The following is a 19,937-nucleotide window of genomic DNA, read 5'->3' as shown; positions in this document are numbered from 1 at the left end:
CTGTCCTGCACCACAAAACCCCTGCTAATTTTGAATACTAACTTCAAAGTCGCAAAATCTCGGAAAACAGTATATTTCCCTACCCCAAGACTTGTACAGTTTTGTATACCTGTAGATTACCTGTTTAGTTGGTCATATTTTGCAGGATAAACAGATGTCAACCTATTGTATAGTCCATCATCTTTAGTAGACTGATGCAAAGAGAGAGAGATTCTAATTATTCAAAAGTACATCAGATAATAAATAAATAAATACAAATAAAAGAAAATAGTGCCACATTTGATCTAAAGCTCATTTGATCTAAACCACAAATGTCTGAATCACATTTGACAGAAAACTATGTAAGCCTGTAGAACGTGAGGCTTGGCATGGTTTTGTTACATAGGATTTACAATGCAAATTAATTTTTAATACTATTAGTTCTTTCTAATACCCATTGTTATCTTGTATGTCGATGTTTAGAAGTTTGTGGACATATGACAACAGGGATAGAGAATTGTGTGGACCATTCTGTTTTTTCCATGGCTATGCAATTGGGGAGTTAGTGTATTTAAGTTAAGTGGGGTGGTTGGTGCTGAAGTGTATGTGACATTTTCAGTGAAATATATTTCAATGTTTTGTATTTTTGATAAATGATGAAACATAATCACACACACACACACACACACACACACACACACACACACACACACACACACACACACACACACACACACACACACACAAAAACAGATACACATGTCTAAAACTCAGTGATTATTCATTCGTCACAAACACATGCAAGTGACACACATGCTTGCAAAGGCGCTACTCTAATGTGCTTATGATGTTTAGAAATGCACTGCATTAGTTACCTGCACTGATTGCAAAAGCAGATTATTATAACTGCTTCTCTGATCAGAAAGTTAAAAGGAGACAGGAAATGGAAAAGGAGACAGGAAATGGAACTATGCATGTGCTACTGTAAAAAGAAGAATAACTGCATTCGCCCCGGCCCCCCTTTAAATAAACCACACCGAACACATAAAGCCATTTGACGATCTTTATTGCACACTAATGTACAATGAACTTATACACACAAAACAACATCAATTATCTTCATCAGCAATGATCTCAGGGCAGTGTCACTACTCACCCTGGATGAATTTACCTCAGGGCTGCGTACCTACTCAACCTGATACCTTCTCCACTGGGGCAGCGTACCTACTCACCCAGCACTTATATAGGCAGCGTACCTGCTCACCCCACCTCCTGACCAAACAATCATTAACCAGTAAATCGCCACCTTTCTTAGAGGGGGAATAGAAGAGGACAATCCTGTCCCTCTTCTCCGCCAACAGCCTGGTCCCCAGGCTGTTCCCCCTCCTAAACCCTAGCCACAACCATACCCTCTAAAAAGAGCTTCAAATGCAAATTAAACAGATCCAATCCTACCTCATTAAGATGGACCCCATCAGTTCGGTACCAAAACTCTTCTCCATCCCCAAAATCTCTATGATCAACGGTATGCATCCCCCAAAATTCTTAACTGCCTAGCTACTCTCTGATTGATGAACATCCTGACCCTTTCAATCACCCTATAACTATAAGCATTCCTCCAACACAAATGAGAAACCAACTCAGACCAAACAATTTCCATACCCAGGTACAACGCCTGTAATCTCAACAAGTTCTGAAGAATAATATCCACTAATCGCTTTTTGGAAAGAATGCCCAAATCATTGCCCCCCAAATGAATTACTAATATACAAGGACACCCCACCTTCAATTTAACTTTCTCAAATTCATGCAACAACCTATCCCATCTAAGACCCCTAACCCCATGTCAGGTCACTGGCCACCATAAATGTGATAAACCCAGATTTATCCCATCTTCCTTGACTAATGCACGCTTCTCTGCCCAGTGGATATACGAATGCCCCAAGATGATAATATGCTTCCCTAAAAGAAAAGAAAATAATCAGGCCACAGCTTTATCTACTATATGATAAAAATGCATTTGAAGACCAACTCCCCAATCTCTTAATTACTTCAATGGAACTACCCTCTCTAGCTAAATCGGAATCCCTACCGATCCTAAATGAGTGAGTTGCAAACCTATCCACTGGAAATCCCATGCAACGTAAAACCCTCCTCACCAAACCTATGAATCTACTACTTGATACCACCTTCCCATCCATTGAACAAAAAATTAACTCATCTACACTCCCTTTCAGCCACCTCATGAATTATTTAGCCCACGTTACTAAACAATGGCTAGGATTCCTGTCAGGTTTAATCACCACCAAGCATCCCCTACCAATTCATCTGTCTTACTCTTCCTTATTGCAATACTAACCTCTCCCTCACCTATGATAACACCCTTCCAACATAACGAGCCTAACAACTCCAAAGTATGGAAGGCGACAAAATATAACCATGTGCATAACATGCCCCACATGAAGTAATCTGAAGACCCCCATTCTAATGAACCTAACACTCTCAACAAAACGTTTAATAAAACCCTCATAAGCGGCCATCGGATGTCCCTACGTTCCACCACCACTCTCCCCCAACCCCTCAACATTTGCCCTAATGTCCAAGACTTAGGGAAATCTTGCAACCCTGCTACCTTAGCAAAAATGCTATTTGTGCCAAATCCACCTTGACTGTCTGCAAAGCCTTGCCTATCCCCCAAGTATGAGCTATATATCACAATAGCAATTCCTCCGACCATACCCCCTCCTCTTCTGTCAGCTACAAAACAAACTGATTAAAAGCAGAAAGAGCCCTACCATACACCTTCCATGTAGAAGGGGCCCAGGAATGCCATACCAACCACCTGGCTACTTTGATCCAAGATTCCACACCTCCTCCGGCAGGGTTTTTGGCACTTCCTCCACCCCTGGAGTCAAGCCTCGAAACCTGCAAAACTGAAATCAGGACAAGCTATCAGCAATCTCATTTTTTACGCCAGGCACATGCACCCCTGTAAAGGAAAATTTATTAAGAGACTCTGCAAAACCAATTTACATAATACCAACAATACCAAACCCGACTTAGCCATCTTCTTTTGTAATACCCTTACTACAGCCATATTGTCCGAGTGAAAAATTACACATTTGCCCCTCACATGCTCCTTCCACACAACAGAAGCTGCCCATATAGGCATCAACATCATGCCTCCATACCTCTTTCCAATCCTGAGGCCATTCAGCCGCAAACCACTGACCCCAAAATAGGCCTCCATACCAGCACCCACAGCTGCATCCGTAAACAACTGAAGTTCCTCCTGCCCCACCCAGTCTGACTGCCAAAAAGAGATCCCATTAAATTGTTGCACAAATCCATCCCACAACATCAGGTCCTCCTGCCCCACCCAGTCTGACTGCCAAAAAGAGATCCCATTAAATTGTTGCACAAATCCATCCCACAACATCAGGTCCTCCCGCACTAGTTGGGTCACCCTAACCTTAAAAAACACAAGATTGCTATCACAATGAAACAAACACCACGCTAGACTGCTGGAAAATATTTATCTTGTTTATTCTCCATACATCATTCTTGTACCTCGGCTTATCGTCTTCAAGGAATAATTCAAATACAAAATATATCTCATTTTATACACCAGTGCCTGAAAGTATTTAATCAATTAACACATAAATTGCTCCGTATTTTAAAGTGGCACCACTTTCTATAAATACCTATTCATTTTCTACATGCAAAATGGTTAGTGACACTTCAATATGACTTCATTACCAATGTGTAAATACATAAATACATAAACATGACTTTTTATCATAAACCCTACCTTTCAGAAATGTTGTCTTGAGAAAATAATTGACATTCACAATATCTTGAAAAGATACATTTTAAATTGGAGCATACTACATCAACTAGATAAACTTGGAATATACAGTTAAACCAGTGCAAATATGACTGTAACACAATTATTTTCATTTAATTCCATATTACATTCATTCATGTTTGTTGGATACCATATTATAATATATTATATCACATTATATATAAACATTATACACAATCAATTATGAAACATTTTCAAACCAACTATGACATTTTATATTCTCCCTTATTCATTACATATTACAGTCTAAATTCATGCCTTTAGGGTACAATGTACCATAATTTAATATCATTCTGCATTCTAACTTATAAAGTTCTCCTCTAAAATTTCCAAAGTTAACATTGGGTCGTGGCAGCACACTATAGAATAACCCTCCCACTGATCCATTGTGTTTTAACATGAAGTGAGCTGCCACTGGACTTTCCAAGTTATTTCTTCTTATATCCCCTAGGTGCTCTAAAATACGCACCTTAACCTTTCTAGTTGTTTGCCCAATGTACCAAGATGTATCATTACAGTTGCATCCTATGATATAGATCACCCCAATTGCAATCATAACTCTCTCTAGCGAAATATGTCTTTCCATTGATTTTCAGGCCATGCATATTTTTAACCCTCTTACATACCTTACATTTACTACACCTGAATGTGCCATCCCTTTTGCCATCTGCATTATTTTGAATCTTTTTGTTAACAAGTTCCTTAAATTATTATACCCTACCCAATGGTGTTTACTCTGACCCCCTTTTAACTTATAAGCCACCGACCTATAAAAGTATCCCCCTGGGTACACAGCTCGATAGGCAAAATGCAAACATCCCAACAACTCCATGGCTGAATGAGTCCAAATCTTATCCTTGCCCAACACCAAATGTATAGCCGACCTAAGACTCTATCTTATCCTTGGGTAGGCAAAACAGTCTCCAATCTGCATCAACAGTTCTAAATTCTAAGGCTCTCACTGGACCCTCCATCTTATGCTGAGCTAATGGTACGCCTTACTCCTCCACATGCTCCTAAACTTCCGCAACCCTTCCTGTGCTCCTACCCTTCCTTCGCCCACCAACAGAAAATCATCTAAATAATGCACTGCCTTTTGAGTTCCCACTCTCTGCTGCCAAATCCAATGCAATACAGTAATGAACTTATCAAAAGTCGCACATGCCACTGAACAACCCATAAGCATAGCTTTATCAAAGTAGTACTTATCACCTACCTGCATCCCCAGTAACAGCCAATCCTCACTCCTAATAGGCAACAAGCGAAAAGCCGACTCAATGTCAACCTTAACCAGCCATTGCTCCCAAAATTCCCTAATCACTTTCACAACATCATCCAAGGAAGCATAATGCACCCTAACCTCCTTATCTGCAATAATATAATTGCTTCAGCAGTAACCCCAAAGGCGACACCTTGTAACAACTGAATAATAAACACCCAGCCCGACACTTCCTCTTCACTAAAACCTCCAGGATGTCCTGTTTACCTTGAACTGATCACAGATTCTTGCACCTCCCACCCCTCCCATGGTGGACTTTATAGGAACCCCCCCCCCCCACCAAAATCCTTGTAGTATCTCATTTTTGATGGCAAGACCCGGAAACCAGTGAAGCATGCCCTGCAGGAACTCCACCTTAATGGGGAATGGCGTCCCTTCCTCTACTGCCTCTAAAGAACCCAAGTCCCCGGGACCTGCAAAAATTACCCCTACCCAGAACTGGTTGAAACCCCTGCGAAGCGAAGCTTTGCCCACCAAATCCACCCTCATGAGCCATAACATTGGTGTTCCATGTGGAAAGGTCTTGCCGACCGCAGCAAATGGCCGAATGATTCCCTCCACATCTTGAGCAAAAGTGTGCACATTTTCACCCCACCCATGAACAAGAACCACTACTAAAAGACCAATACACACTCGCTGCTTTTCCCCCACTCACTCTTCTGTTAAAGCCACCATAACTATCCACCATCGTAGCTAACCATATATCCAAATGACGCACCTCCCAATGTAGTGACTGGTCCACAGCCTTCCGTTTGCGGAAACGCTGATCATATCAAAGCCAAGTATTACCTGGTCTTAACCGTTGTGCCTCACGAATGGTAAGGAAATATCCTAGAAGAGGCAAGACCAATGACCCATCCTTTTCCAGCTGCACTGCTATAAAGTAAATAAAGCCAACCACCCAATTATCCCCTGTCCTAGGGTGAAGCATATCTACCCTCTTTCTTCCCAATGCCACTAAAGCCGCAAACAAGTCCTTGCTGTTAGCCGACTCCACCTCCACTAGCTGTTGGACCCCTTCTGCATTGATAAGCTCAAACAAATCCACATACTCACCTTTCCAAATTATTTCTTTTACTGACCCCAGAATGTGTGGAGTCAGGAAAACTGCTTCTGCCCCCTGTCCCAAGGATTGGGTGGCTAACCAGTCCACCGGCTGCAGCCCAAAGTCAGAGCCTACCTCCGAGTCCAAAACTGAACTGTCCCCAGAACCAATACCCACCCCAGTCGCATCTCCAACAGGGTACCTGGCACCCTGTGCCAGATGCCTCTGAGCATCCTCTATCACTTGCAAGCCTCTCCTAAGGTCCCCAACTAACAGGTCCCCATCACCCCCCCACATTTCTCAACCCCTAGCTCCCCAGACAATACTGCCAAAGTAAAACCATTACCTGCACCTTCATCTTGAGACGTACTGGGAGCTGGTGTGTCCACTGCAGCTGCTTGTTTTGCTGTCTGTTGTCTTTTCCTCCAAGCTGGGGTTCTCACCGTGGTGCGCCGCCTCTTCCGACCTGAAGCTTGTTCTGGTTCCTTTACCACCTCAGATGTCGCCGCCTCCTAGAACAACTCTTCCGCCTGGGCCACAATAGCTTGCCATCGCTGATGTAGTTCTGGTAAATTAGCCATCTGTAGGAAAGAAATACATAATGTTAGATCTATTCCACGAACCAGACTGCCCTACTCCACCCCCCAACCCCTATATTGTTGCTTTGTCCTACGCCCATCTCTCGCTCTACCAACTCCCCTACTTACCTGTACTCTGCAGCTGAGAACAACCCCTTGCATAACTTATCTGCAAAGCATAAATTCTGACCACTAACAATTGCACTTATGTATGGGTGCTTGTGTGTGTATGTGTGCACCTAAAATGATTTAACCAGGATAATACTGACAGTAAAAATGTCAACAATTAAAATATCTAAACACAAAACACTAACCAACTGAGGTACAAGGGTTCGTGCCTTTTCTCCATTGTTGTATGACCTTAGAGTTGGCATATATAATTAGCAGGGTTGTCAGGATGTGCAACTCCCTACATAGAGCAGTGTGTGTGTGTGTGTGTGTGTGTGTGTGTGTGTGTGTGTGTGTGTGTGTGTGTGTGAGGTTAAACACACACACACACACACACACACACACACACACACACACACACACACACTCACTCATGTACCCAAACACATATGTAAATAGGAGCATAGCTTCTGATATGTAATGAATAAAGTGGTAAAACCAAAACTCCTAATTCCAGTTTATTAATCCTAGAGGACAAGTTACATCTTTTTTTTTCTCTGGTGCAGTTTTTATTCTCCATGACTGTAAACCATCAGTACTTCCATACAATGAGAGTGTCATGCAGCCATCTATCAGAAGGGGTTTTACATTATCCCTACAATATCCCACATGAATGTCCATATCTTAACATGTGTATTGCAAGAAACATATTGTAGGACTCTAAAACTCCCTTTCAAAAGTGACATAAGATAGCAAGAAGCTCTGCTTCATATTACGTTGATCTGTCTCATGTCATTTCCCTCCCTCCTTGTCTGTCTGTCAGAGAGAAGCAAGTGAGAATTAACCACTATTTCTTTGCCTCTCTCACTGGATTCTCCAAACCCTGGACTACTGTTTGGTCTCAGGTCACCTAGGATATGGTAAGGATTTTATCCCTCTACTGTATACAGACAACACAAGATATTTTATTTATTACACAAATCACACCCACAGATATTCCAGAATTATATTTTTTCCTTTTCTTGGCTTTAAATTTCATCCTTATCATAGCCTCTACTTGTGAGTCTTTCTCTTAAAGCAACAATTTCTTTCTCAAATCCTATTTCTGTGGGATTTAATCTGAAAGCACCAGATTAAATAGATAAGGATGAAATTGAGAGAAATCTAGTGACCATTAGTGACATAAGGAAGGACACAGCATCACCTTATTATGGGCCATATAGGATTGATAGACAAACTGACAGAGTCCCACCAATGAATGCCTGAAAATTCCATTATTTTATACAAGTGATAATAAGGAAATAACAGAAATATTTATTAAGAATTGGTCTATACTAACAGTAGATACAGAGATAAGTGAATTAATAGGGGAAAGAACTAGGCTCTCATATAAAAATAGAAAGAACTTAAAGAGACTCCTCTATTATAGAAATGAGTTGAAAAATATAGGTAATGCACAGAATTCAACACAACCATGTGGGAAGTGCAACTTCTGCTCCTTTATTAATACTGATAATAAATTCAAACATCCAGATATGGATAAAGAATTCATTTTTAAAGCAGCAGCCAATTGCCTTATATCAAATGTGGTATATATGGCGGAATGTGAGTGCTGCCACTCATTTTATATAGGGAAAACTAATAGGGTTTTAAAAGACAGAATAAGAGAGCACTTATATAGTATTAGGATGAAATCCGAACATAATGCACTCTCAAAACATGTTATGCTGCTAGGGGATGCCCATAAGTTTAACTTTAGGGTCATAGAAGTTATCAAACCAAGCATTAGGAAAGGAGACACAAGGAATTACACGGAGACTAAGGAAACAAACTGGATTACAGTCCTTAGAGCTGACAAAGGGAAAGGACTTAATAAAAAGGCGTTTATAAAACCCCTCCTTAAATATAGGAAGATGCAAAAATAGTGTGTGTCACTATTCCCATGTTTGGTTCTTATATATGTTAGTGTTTTTTTATATGTTTTATGCATATTTAAATAGTTAATAGATATGTTTTATTTGAATGCTTGTGCAATATATTCACATATCCCTACGTGCCTTTAAATTCATTTTAATTGAAGAGAGTCAAGGCAGTCTGTGATTGGCCCAAAGATATCTGAATTTGCTTAAATAATGAAGTTAATTTATGTTTTTGTACTGGTCTGAAGAAGCTACTTAGCGAAAGCGCTTACCATTGTCCGTTTCTGAATAAAAATCTTTTATGCTGTGGAAAGAATACGAAGTGCCTGGTTGTCTCGTTGCTATTTTATACTGTGGACTATTGACTATACTGCTGACTGGCAACGGAACATTTATCCTTTGGTGTACCATTTGCTTGATTTGTTTTTATTACTTTTGATCTTTACTTATGTATGCAGAATGAAGTTTATTTTGTCGGTAATTCCAGTTCCATTTTAAGATTGTTTTGTTATGGTCTGTATCTTGTTTCAAATTTTATTTTTTTAATTTCATTATTTTTATTCCAATTTTAATTACATTTTGTGTGGTTTACATAGGTCGACAATGATATTTTTGGAAAGGTAGGTGTGCGCGTGTGTGTGTGTGTGTGTGTGTGTGTGTGTGTGTGTGTGTGTGTGCATGCATGTGTGTGTATAATACAGGCACTGTTAATAATATATATTCCACTATCTAAAAATGTAGGTATCTTCTTTTTAAAGCATTCATGTAGTTCATGTACAAGACAACTAACTGCCTTTTTTTTCGGGATCACAAAAAGCAAAGTAAATATAATCCTACATGGTTTTAGATCAATAACATTTTCAACCATATCTTTTTTCACAGTAAGGAAAGCATACACAGCAATTTTCTTTTATTCAGACTGTGGTGGGCTTTCCTGCCAAGAACTCCTAATACAGCTATTTAAACACCTGCGGTTTTAGCATTATTGACAATCAGTAGAATTTCAAGTTAATCAAGAAGGATACAAACACCTGGCATCCTTAAATCAGAGGCATTAAACCAATTGCAATGAAGCACAAGAGAATTTTATTTAACAGTCTAATAACATTTTCAGTCAGTTTGTTTGCAGCTACTTGTGTATAAACACAACACTTTGAAAGCACGGAATGTTGAAATACTCATTTTCTTTCCATCATCCACTCTGTCTCTCCACTGAGTGGGATGTTTTTCACTGACTCCTCTCCATGGATTGAATTCATCCACACTGTGCAAGGTCTTCAGAGATTCTTAACTATATACCTTATAATGACCAGTCGAAATCCAGCAGAAGAAAGGCAGGATACAAAATTATTTTTCGTTTCATACTGAAATGTTGGTGTGCTGTTAAGACACAGGGATATTTTCAAATCTATATTCGGACCAGTAGTGGCAAGAGGACTCCATGCGTTACTGGCACATGACAGAAATGTTTAACCTTCTCATCTTAATTGTAAAAAAAAAATAAAGCGTACACTAACTGTACACTAGGTGTGCACTCTTCTGAGTGAACAGACAACACAGACATAACTCACACCTTTTTCCTCCTAATTTTAGTTTTCCTACTGATATTCTTGCAGCTTTAAATATTGACAGGGATTCATAATGGTTACCACAAGGTGTAGACTACATGTACACTTAGTGTAATCTTTCTGAGTGACTAAAAAGCACAAAAAATGTGATAAGAATTTTATTTAATACATATTGTGTACACTTAGTGTAGCCTTTATTGAATCTGTCCCAAAGTGTCCTGTTAGACAAACTTGCAAACAGTTTATTTTATGTTTGGGCACCAAGTCCAATAAATGTATTTTCACTATACAATAAAATAAACTGTATAATTTGACATCATAGTTATATAAGTACAACAGAAGGATTCAAAGATTGAGTCTTATGAATTTCTTTTATATTTTTTAATTAGTAATTTAATTTGCCATGTAAATACACTTGTGCCAGATTAACATGGTAGTACCAGAACCCTGGCAAACATAGGGATGCTGGTCAGGAATTACAAACAAAAAAAGTAATTTTAAAACTATGCTTACTATACTTAGTGCCATTAGAGCTTCTTTTTGATTTTCCCTTAAAGTACTTAATGATTATCGTCCCAGTCCCCTTCAATAATACACATCACAGCAAATGACATTTGACGACGTTTATTAAATTTCCATAACATAGCTTTGATCACCAACTTTATTAATTATAACTATTCACGATATGATTCTAAATACAGCATAACATCCTTGTAACTCTAATTAGGGCAGCGTACCTACTCACCCTGCTCCAGTAAGCACCGTCCAAACCTCTACTCACTTACTTTACTTATGAAGCAGCGTCCCATCCCACTTCATACACCGTTCATTATAATGTTAATCAGGGCAGTGTACCTACTCACCCTGCCCAACAAGCAGGGTCCATACCTCTGTTCTCTTACTTTACTTATGAAGCAGCATCCTAACTCACTTCATACACCATCCATTGAATTTACCTTCCACCAAATAGGCACCATCCTTACCTCATCTTGCTTATCTATTCAGCAAGCTTCCTCCAACTACTCATTTCTTGTACCAGATCCTTAAAATGAACATCCAGACATCAGATGGGGAACAGAAGAGGGCAAGCCTATCCCTCTTCTCCAACAGCCAGCCTGACCAGGCTGTTCCCTCTCCCTACTATCCAAAATTGCTCAATCCACTTCCCATAAAGGGAAGGGTCAAGCCAAACATCATTTGGTGCACCCATCATCTGTAAAGCACCTTAGAATCCTGTCATAAACCCCTTTCCCATGCCATCACTGAAACACACCATAATGAAACTAAATAAAGTAGGATTAACGTGACCCCGTTATAACACCAGAACAACCAACAAGAGAACACATACCCTTTTAGCCCGCTGCCTTCAAAGCTGAAATCATGGCTCAAACTGAAAGTATTGACAGCCTAGAACCACAACAAAACCACAAACTATAACCCATTGAACTAAAAACGGCATCCAGTCAAACAACTAGTAGCAAGTCTCACACCCATGACCCTGTTAACCGCAGCATATCCTATATGTGCAACAACTCCATTACTGTAGGGAACAGTCTAACTCCAACTTTAATGTCCTACCTTAGCTGGCAGAAACCAGCACCCCTTGTCCTACAGCTGCCTTATCCTGCAACCAAGCTTCCTTTAAACCTTCTAACTCCCCTGCAACCATGCACCCAGTTTCTAAGATCACCCCACTACAGTCACCTACCTACCATGCTTCCTAAATCCTATCTAAAAATTCACCCAAATCCCCAAGTGGAATGATCCTTGTGCTATTCTGTAAACCCTTAACCTGGTATGCAACATTACACTACTTACTGAAGGGACAAATTTACCACTCCCAAAGCTACCATCCATTAGGAACAAATGCCAACATCTTGTCAAATGCCTCCTTGTCCCTTCCCCCACCTAAAGTACAAACTGGATGAGTGAATGCAACCACCCAAGGTTCCAAGAAAGCAATGACTGAACTTCACTGGCTTGCAAGAGCCATAAGGCTGCAGCCTAATAAGTTCCCATGCTCCTATGAATATTGTGACTCTACTCATCCCATGGGATCCCCACACTCCTTCACACCTCTGCCTACCTTTTCCATACTTTCCCCAAATCCCAGCCCAATAATCAGCTCCCACTAATTAACGCAAAGGTCTAAAATTCCTTACTAAGGTAATACTCAGACCCACCTTGAGCCCCATTCAAGTGGCAAGAACATCCATCCCATCAAAACATCACCTTTCAAATCCTCTTGTAAAGTCACCGCATGATGCCTTCTGCACTTTAGCAATTTCAAGTCAGGAACTGTTGCCCACTTGTGCTCCCCGTGTGTAACCTCCTCGCTCACCACTGCTTCTATCATTGGCAAACTTCACTGTGTATCGCCACCAACGGTACTTGGCACACCACCATCTACAAAGAAAAGGAAAAAGTAAACCCTCTAATATGTAAAGAGAAGGCTCCACCTTATACCCACCTATTCCAACTTACAGTCACAGTGTTCCAAGACCCCATCTGCAAGAAAGAAAAGAGATGTAACTCATCCAAAATGCATAACAGACATTCCAAAACATCTTCAAGGACAACCTATCTTGCCAACCCAGAAAGAAATGTACCACCGTCACTCATATCTATGACAAAGCAGCTGTAACTGAAGCTATACTTCCAATGACCAGTAGAAAACAACAGAGGTAAACTTCCACAAAAGGTAGTACGGTTCGGTACCAATGAAGGCTGTCTTCCAAAACACAAAATCAAAGCCTTGCTCCACAAAATCAACTCACTATTCCACAGATAAAACACTATTTATTGGACAAAATAGAACTCAGCAAAATTGGATTTAGCGCTTTTGTCTCCACACTGGAGACCTCATCAGAATCAATTGAAAGCACCTCTCCCATTCCTTATATACATCCATTGGGGAGTAATAATTAAACAATTAGACAATTAGATGGTAATTCCATAAATACATAGTGAAATGCAGTTGAAGTCAGAAAGTGTCAATACAACATATATATATATATATAACTTCCATATAGAATTTCTCTATGGAATTATTGTGTTGTGTTACACATGGTGCACCAAAACCTTTTTATAAAAAACATATTTAGAAATATCAAATATAAATATAAAATATAAAATGTAGGGTATATGAAATACAAAAATACAGACATTGAATGTTCAGCATATGAAGTTTTTTTAAGGCTCATGTAAAATTAATAATTCATACAAAAATAAAAATACATACAAAATAAATCACTAAGATACATAAATATCAATATTTAATAAAAATCTATGAAATTTTTTAATGTTTTTTAAGATTTTTTAAAATTTTTTGTGTCTCTTAGGGTCTTCCGATAAAATTTTCAGAGCTGGTGTAATTGAAATGTGATCGTTAAGACCCTTACCACTACAAGCATCAAGTTTAAGTTGCCATATCATCTCTCTATATGCTAATTTGGTCTCCCAGTCACCCCCTCTCTCAAAATGTGGGACTTCTTCAAGGACCCAAAACTTAAAATTAGCTTTGTGACATGTTAGTGAGTGTCTAAAAAGTGCATTGTTTTCATTCTTCCGGTTGATATCCCTCATGTGTTCATATATTCTTTTCCTTAGATGTCACTCTCTTTTGCCAATATAGTATGCCCAGCAGAATTTACAATAAGCTAGGTATACCACCCCTTTGGTATAGCAACTGCTATACTTTTTAGCCCTCAATGTTGTTCTTAATGTAGGAACTAGAAGTTCTTTCTCACCTGCTATAAATGGGCATTGTGGGCATCTCCCACATCTGAAAGTACCCTTTTTCTTGGAAACAGTTCCACTCTCATTGTTATGCTTTCTGCTCTCCAAGATATTCTTCATATTGTTATTCCTCCTAAAACTATATGTCAACTTATTTTGGAAAACCATAATTCGGGTGGGCATAGCTTTAAACATTTCCCAGGTCTCGTTAATGCATTTTTTGAGCCATCCTATGCCATTATAGTAGGTAAGAGTCATGTAGGGTAATGCATGTTTACTATTCGACTGTTGGAAAACTCCACTATCATAACTCACAACATCTATTATGTTGTTTATATTATTATTGTTGACATTATTTAGTAAGGGTATGTAAGTTGTACCCCATCTATGTACCACATATTCTTTGATGGGTTGTATTAACTCAATAGGGTAGCCTCTTTTGTGAAACATATTTTGTATCATATCAATTTCACAGAGGAAATCATCTTTATCAGATGTCATTCTGGCTGCCCTGATCATCTGTCCCTTTACAATATTTCTTTTTAGTTGGATTGGGTGGTCACCATCAAAGTGTAAATATGCATTAGAGTAGTATTCTTTCCTATAGATTGTAGATTTATACCTTTTGGCTTCATAGTTCTTTTGTAACCTGACATCTAAGAAATGTATCTCTTGTGGGTCACTTTGATATGTAAACTTTAAAAAGTTAGTACTGTTGTTAATAAACTTGGTGAATTCATTTATTTTTTCCTCAGAACCTTCCCAAAGAATGAGAATGTCATCCAAAAATCGTTAATAACTATTAATCCGGTTGAAAAACTCTGATTTAAGTAAATAATGTCTTTCCCAATACAGCATAATAATGTTGGCATAGATGGGGGCGCAAGCTGCCCCCATCGCAACCCCTTCTTTTTGGTGATAAATTTCACCTTGAAAAAATAAATAGTTATTTTTTAACACCAGTTCCATGAATTCTAGTACTAATTTAAATTCGTCTTGTGTCAACAAATTAATCTCTACTAACATATTTTCAAACCATTCCATACCTATTGCATGGGGTATAACCGAAAACAAATTTTTAACGTCTATTGTAATAAACTTGACATCATCACTGTATGAAACATTATTAATTTTCTGTAAAAAGTCCCAAGAATTTATTAGTATGTGGGGATATCTGCTATAGTACTTTTTAAGTTTCGTGTCAATATAAATGGCTAAAGGTTGGGTTTTGGATCCTTTAGATGAGACAATAGGTCTCATAGAGGGGTTTGTAATACATTTATAAGTTTTCGGTATACCAAAAATGGCAGGGATGACAGGTTTACTTACTTTTAGGAAGTTATACAAGTCCAAGTCAATGAGCCCCTGTAGTAAATTATCTTCTATAATAAAATCTATTTTTTGATAAGAGATGTTGATTTCGTTCTTGGAAGCTATTGTGTAGCTACTAACATTGTTTAGAATTTTAAGCATTCTGTTGGTGTAATCCCATTTATCCATAAGCACAATCCCCCCACCTTTATCCGGTTTCATCCACCGGATCATATCATTTCCTCTTAGTTCATTAAGAAGCTTGAACTCATCATCAGTTAAATTACTTCCATCTCTGTTCTTATTGTCATGGTATTCACTCCGAATCCTTCTAATGAGGGTATTTTCAAAATTATAAATATCATGGTGAAGGGGGGGGTGGTTATATGTACTTCGCCTAGTCAACACCGCTTTTTCTTTATCATATAGGTCTCCTTTCTCTTTAAAAATGTGTAGAAAATTCAACTTCCTAGTAAAAATCTTTACATCCAGTAAAATATTTTCAATATTGGGCTTCTTACTGGGTATAAACGTGAAACCTTTTGTAAAAAGTTTGAAATACACCTCATTTATATTCATATCTGTATAATTAAAGATATAAAAATCATTCCTGGAATGTATAGTTAATTGGTTTTCTGTCTCTATCGAGGGACCTACATTGGAATAGCTGCCAAAGGGCTGCTCTACCTGCAGGGTTTCCTCATATATTGGTTGTAATTGCTGTTGTTGGTAATCTGGGCATATGAGGGTTGTTGGACACGATTTCTCAACCTCTCCGACCGCCTCGGTCCTTCCCCCTCTAAAGGGAGCCTATCACTGCTATCACCCAAAACATCAATAGGTTCAGTATATTCATGTTTTTCTTGTGCAAAATCCACTTCCTGCATTCTATAATTCTATAATTCTATAATAAGCGTTTGGGATTTCATCGCTTGAAGAAGCTTGAATATAATATCTATCTGAATGAAAATAAATCAAAAAAATCTAAGTATACTACTCACATCATCCAGGTGACGTGGGCCACCCCATATACCTTTTACTTTCCTGGGAAGGAAAGAATACGTTATTTGACAGTGGCCTGAAGAGTGGCCTGAAGACAGTCCTGGACCACAACCGGTGGGCAGTGGGATTTTTTGCATCCAGCTCAGCTACCACCAGCTCAAGATGAGGCCTTGGTGATATTATAATTTAAACACAGTCAGCAGCACAGATCCCAGATGCAGATCAGTGCCAGCAATCAGTCTGTCTAGAGTGTCAGTCTAGAGTGGGAATTACACCAAAGTAGACACTTTACAAAGTAAAGACCAAACTGGGATCTCCCAGCCACCCGATCTGGATCATGTGGAAGAAATCAAATGGTCCATGAAAGAGATCAAATAGAAGCCATCTGCACGAGATCTGCAATCTGCACGAAGAGACAATACTGTTGCAACAAAGATTAGAGGCTCACTCTGCCCAAATAGCTGTGTTGTTAGCTTTGCAAAATGACTATGCAAGCCAAAGACAAATGGCTTGCCAATGCTTTTGGGATGGTACATTATTGGGATTTATGTTTTTTTTTTTTTTTTTTTTTTTTTTTTGTTCTAACTTTTGTTTGTCCTTATGTCCTATGTATTTATGTGCTAATATATAAACCTGTACTACTTTAAAAACGCAGCTGTAAAGTATACTTTTACTTTTGATACTGTGGATGGATAACCTGTTTTTTTTTTTTTTTGTAGTAGTTTTTTTTGTTTAGGGCTCACTATACTATATTATCCTTATAATACTAATTAATTGCTAACATGTGATATCCACTAAATATATCTTGTTATCTATATTGTATATCGATATAACTTTATATTCTGACATTCTCTCATCTCCGCCTTCTACCTATTCTACCTATATATTATCTAATACTGTTATATGTACTAAGCTTTCCACTTGTCTCTTGTCTGCCTTCTACTTTAACATTACATTTTTTACATAATGTTTTTTTTTTTACTACTTCCATTGCATATTCCAGCTTGGCAGTCCAGCCCATCCTGCTCTACCCTACTCCATTTGCAGTCCCTACTGAAATACTTATGCCTCCCTAAAGGACATTCTTATCAAACTTTATTTAAACCACCGTTTCCTTCCCAATAACTTCGTTGTCCTGGTACTATGTGTTACTCTTAACCTTATAATACTCTTCTGGTAGGATGACTAGTGTGCCTCCCTCGCAGCCTGCTGCCAGGTTATACTGCCTCCCCTGCCTACCCTCCCCTTCCAACCCTCCCCTACAACCCTCCCTCCCTATCACTATATCTATTTCTATACTTCACTATCTCAGCTTCAGACATTGACTAATACTGTGATACTAGCCCTTTCTGACTGTTCTGCCTACTGTCTTTTTTTCATGCCTCCTGCTTACTGGTTTCCTCCACTATCTGGCACTTTCCACCACTCCTAATCCTCCGCTCTTCTCTAACCTTCCTACCTCTCCACTCTCCTCCTAGTCTCTTCTACTCCTCTCACTCTCCTCTCTCCCTCACACCTTCTCATCATAGCTAACACCATCTTCTCTTTTCTGACCTCCTATATACATTTGAACTGTAATCCCTCTAACACATACCCTCAACTGTCCTCCAACTAACCTACCCCATCATCCACCCCTACTACCTATTCAGACTATCTTTCCACCTACTACACATCTTTTTATACTTACCTTTTTTACTCTCTTTCTCTTCTCTCTTTTCTCCTTCTCTTCTTTTCTGATCTTCTTTCTGCCCTCTTTTCTCTCCTCGGCTCACTTCCCCCCAGCTCACCTCTTCCCCCCCTCCCTGCCCGCCTAGTCACCCCCCCTCTTATACCCCTCATTTCCCTCCTACTTATCCCCCTCCCCTTATCTCCTCCCCACCCCTTCTCAGTACCTCCCTCCCACTTATTTCCTAAGTCTTTGCTTTTCTCCCTTTTATTTCTTCTTTCTTCTCTACTCTTTCTCAACCTTTCTCACCACCTTCATTATCACTACTTTTCCTTTTTTCAATAAACTATCTCTTTAACACTCTTACTCTCTTCTTTTCTCTATCTCTACTTTACTCTATACACACTCTTTTTCTGCTCCTACTGTGCTTCCCTCTAAGCACTTCCTATCTCTTTTAACTCACCTTCCTCCTCTGCTCTTACCTCCCTTCCTACCTACCTCACCTACCACACTACAAACACAACTAACTGCTTTTCTTAAGCAACCTAACTAAAAGAAATAAACAAATATACACTACATACAAGCTAAGTAAACAAAGATGCTAAAAAATTATATGAATCAAAAAGGACAAACAATATTCACCCTAGCCCTTAATGCCCAAATAAAAACTGTATATTAACATATTCAAAACCCCTGGCGGAAATAGCACAAAAACACTAACCCCTATATTAAACTCTCACCAGATTCTCCTATATCATCAAACACTTATACCAACCTCCTCACCAATCAAACACTTATATTTAGATGTTCACCATTTTGTCTCTCTACTCCATGCCCTTTTAGATGTTCACCATTTTGATATCTTATGTTTGGATGTTCTTGTTTAAAAAAACTCAACTTTAAAAGAAAAGAAATTAACCTACGGGTGGTACATTAGTATACTAATCCAAACCAATTAAAAATCTTTAGGCTAAGGAGTAATGCCAAAGGGAGGTATACAAAACAATTCTTAAATCATAACCTAAAAACTTAGGACAATAATGAAGATAATACCTAAAACTATCAAAAATGCATCCTAAAATTAAATAAAACTAACACTCAACCCCTAATAAAGAAACAGTGACACACTACTTGATTGGAATTCTTTTTACTTATTGCAATATCCTGATGATGCAGTCAAACATAAGTAGTCCTGGCTTTACAGTACTCATGAACAACTTTTTAATTCAATAAACCCACCATCCCACATAAACCTATTAAGCTAACATCAACTCATTAACTGTACTCAACTCACTGGCAATGTCCCAACAAACCGACCATCTATTCTGGAACCACATTAATACTTGTCATTGGAACCTTGATCCGCACAACCCAACAAACCAACAAAAGGGTGCACTAAAAATGACTTTTTAGCGCGACCAAAATCAACCCTCCTTCAAAATGTGAATCAAGAATCAACATTAACCTTAAAAATTACTTTAACTACTGAATTATTTTAACTTGACCTAATTAGACAACTCATTACCAACATCATTATGGCCTTACCACCAGAGCAGTAGATTACTTCCCCTTAAAAAACGGTACTCAAACAAATCTCTACATTCTTTAATATTCTATCATGGTCAAAAAAATCAAATCAAAAAATGAAACTGAAATAAATCAACTAAAGGCTAAAACCATTAGAAAAAAATAAAATGATAGAGGAAAAAAAAATCCATCAGAATAAGGAATACAAAATTTAAAAGAAAAAAAAAAATTCAAAAAAAAAGAATGCTTAGAAACAGCTAATCCAGAGCTGCTAATCCAGATCAAATAACTGAACAGGGAAAACCAACAACCAGTACTAAAACACTTCAAACAAAATTTCAGTCACACT

General features: G+C 38.6%; 1 protein-coding gene across 1 annotated transcript in view; it reads right to left on the bottom strand.

The window, feature by feature from the left end:
• CADM2 (cell adhesion molecule 2) overlaps positions 1–19,937 on the bottom strand; it is a gene marked incomplete at its 5' end in the record, with an annotated part of 1,428,667 nt that overhangs the window by 1,292,429 nt on the left and 116,301 nt on the right. The gene's annotated exons all lie outside the window — the stretch shown is intronic.

Source organism: Protopterus annectens, chromosome 5.part0 (assembly GCF_019279795.1).
Source record: "Protopterus annectens isolate FY-2018-M chromosome 5.part0, PAN1.0, whole genome shotgun sequence".
Taxonomy (NCBI): Eukaryota; Metazoa; Chordata; order Ceratodontiformes; family Protopteridae; genus Protopterus; species Protopterus annectens.
This window is presented reverse-complemented; position numbering and strand designations above follow the sequence as displayed.